Source organism: Cupressus sempervirens, chromosome 9 (genome assembly GCF_028749045.1).
Source record: "Cupressus sempervirens isolate cs-2001-9-10 chromosome 9, ASM2874904v1, whole genome shotgun sequence".
NCBI classification, from domain to species: domain Eukaryota; kingdom Viridiplantae; phylum Streptophyta; class Pinopsida; order Cupressales; family Cupressaceae; genus Cupressus; species Cupressus sempervirens.
In genome coordinates, this window is record NC_143126.1 from 200,558,998 (window position 1) to 200,562,097 (window position 3,100).

Below are 3,100 nucleotides of genomic sequence, written 5' to 3' on the forward strand. Positions count from 1 at the left end.
GTGTTATATTCCAACACTCACCCTTTGTTCAATAGAATATTCATAAATTAAAAAAATTAGGTCTATATATATTATCCTTTAGTTCACCTTACAAACAAAAAATGGTTGTGTTTTGTCTTGTAAATTTTGGGCATGACACTAGAAGAAAATTATTTCTAACAAGGAGACTACTAGAAATCCATTATTGTTAATAATAACTAAGAAACACAATATGAAGTAGATTCATGTCCCTTTACTGATAGAAGAAGCAGAAGACAATGTAATGTTTTCAATGTCATGCAATTCTCAAACCTATGGATAAAAATTAACTTTGTGAAAGCTTTCAACAAAGGAAGATGTTGAATGTTATTAGATTGAATGCCTAATTCTTTGGACACATCAAATAAGCTATTTAGTATTTTGTTCTCTATCAAGTTCAACAAGTTGGCCTAGTTCCTACTTTCCATTACAAAAAATGTTTGAGAATGAATGGAACAAGATTCAAATATTGCATTTATAGAGCCAATCAAATAGTTGATAAACTTGGTGTACTTGGATGTTTCCATTTTCTCCTCAAAAATATCAAACTCTATTATTTTACCTAAACTACATTTGGTTACACTATTTTCCAAAGATCACATTGGGCATAGCTAGGAATACTTTGGCAAAGATTAAGGAGACCTTTTTAATAGTCATCAAAGGTATTTTATTATAATTTTCTAAATCCTTTTCAACAAATATTGTCCATATTTTTCATTTAGGATATCCCATGAGAACATGATTCTTCAAAGCATTCTTTCAAATAGTAAATGTGCTTGTATGTGCTTGTTAATGCTTCTCCTACATTTTTTTGTACAAATTTGGTAAGTTTTTTAATATTAATCATATTCTACATCATTTGAATGAGTGTTTGTGTTATCTATTCTTACCTCTATATGTAGGCCTTCCCCTCATTCTTTTATCTTCTTATATTTGCCTCCAATTTCTTGTTCACCTACTATTATGCCAAAATTTGGTTCTCATCTTAGTGCTTTTATACCAAAAATTATAGTTTTACTCGTGCATACATTTGATAAAGAAATTCTTAAATACAAGGGTCTGTGTGGCTGACATTTATTTATTCAAAGCTTGCTCAATTATCTCCCATAAGCCTCAAGCATGTGGCTCCTCAAGTAGTGGTTGCACTTATGCCATGTATTGAGAGAGGGAAACATCAACTTACTTCATGTGTAGATAAAATGGTTGAAATATTAGAACTTATCATAAAAAATAGACAGTTACTTGAGGAACAACTCCTTGAATTTTCTTTATTACCTATTCTTTCCAAGCTACCTAATGTAAATTAGATGATGCAAGAGGCACATGGATCTTTATGTTTCTAGAAGAAATTATGACATGCTATGGGTGGACTATTAAACCATTTTAGTCTGAGTGTACGATATAATACAACCATGAAAAGAGTGATTGCATTCCTCCAAACTAGAAAATAATTCAGCCATGTAAATCTCAGATTATGTCCATTCACACAAGTGACAACTAAAAAATGTATTTTAGATTATATTATATATTCTTTTTATTTTCCTTCTACACTATATTTGTCATTTCAATTTTTCCTGATATTTCGATTAGAATTCAACTATGTAGATGCAAGCTCAGTGATGTGTGTTTTATAAGTAAAGATTTATAAAAATTCATCTCTCATACAAATGAATGGTACACTAAGAACTCATTATATTTAGATGATATTCACATAGATGAATCGGTACTTCTTCCTATACTACTTAAACTCAAATGCACTTAACAATGAACTTAAAGTGATCGGGTGCATTTCTAACCTCTTCCTTGATATTCTCTAATTTATTAAATTTTTGGGGCAGCATCTAAATTTAGGTTAGAAGCCATTACCATTCTTGCAAGACTTTAACGAATTAAACCAATAGTAGTAAGAAACATGTTCCTCTCTTCAATATATGTTTCTATTTCAGAAAGCAAAACATAATTTCACTTGTTTCCTTCTCTAGATGAAATCAAAAAATCCATGCCACAGCAAGTAGAGAATATTCTCATAGAGGATGATGATGCACCTATTCTTGCAGCAAATAAGCATGTAAAATTTGAAGTAAAAAAGAAGATCATGGACTTGTTTAGCATTTTTGAAAAGGAAATGGCATCCTTTTTGTTTGTAATAGATGTTATAGATCACTATGAAAGTCATGTTCTAAATTTTGTGTCTGATTAAATAATGGATCTGTTAGATTTTGCCTAAGATGGATCTGCTTACTGATTTTGTCAACAAGTGGGAAGAAGCTCCAAATTATATTCTTAGAATAGTTCAAGATATAAAATGTGGCCTAGCCATGTGGGAGACCAAGCTAAGGGATTTAGAAATTGCTATAAAGGTTTTGGAGGTAGTTGGCTATGGAAATGTTACGCTTTCTAGTTTGAGGTGAATACATTTGATGAAGGTTTGGCTGCCTTTTATAAGGGAGGCAAAGCCAAATCTGGACTTACAAAATTTTCATGATAAATTTCCTTATGAAATAGAAAATGAATTTTTTTCATAGTGTAAAATTTGTAATCATTTCACTAGTATTGACACTACCTTCTACTAAACAAGCAAAAATTTTGGCAGATTGGGTCAAGAAAAAGCAACCAAGATAACCATATTTATGTGAATCATTTGAAGTGTGGTGTACATAATTAAAAGGACCAAGAGGAGAATCTCTTTAGATTTAAATGGTGTATTAGTACCTCCACAATGAGCAACATCTCCACTATGAGCAATCTTGGCCATTAAAGTCAATATAATCTAATTTAAACTTTGATTTTGGATGATGTAAAAGTTATTAATCTAGCCAACACACACTAATTTTGTATTTTAGAGGTCACATTTATGCAGTAACTCCACAAGTTTGGTGAATAAATTCAATCTAAAATATTGTTCTTCTTACCACTACCCTAGTTATGGATTCAACTCAAGAATTCATAGCAAACATTTAGATATTTCATTGCGAAACATTTGAAACTAAAAATGTGATTTAGTTTTACATGGAAGTGCAACCTACCTAAAGAAGATAGTATGTTTGTTCCAAGTCAATCATATATCTATCAATAGCAACCA

General features: G+C 30.7%; 1 pseudogene; it reads left to right on the forward strand.

Moving 5' to 3' along the window:
- LOC149538177 (BTB/POZ domain-containing protein At3g05675-like) overlaps positions 1-2,741 on the forward strand; it is a 142,976-nt pseudogene extending 140,235 nt beyond the window's left edge.
- The last annotated feature ends 359 nt before the right edge of the window (positions 2,742-3,100 follow it).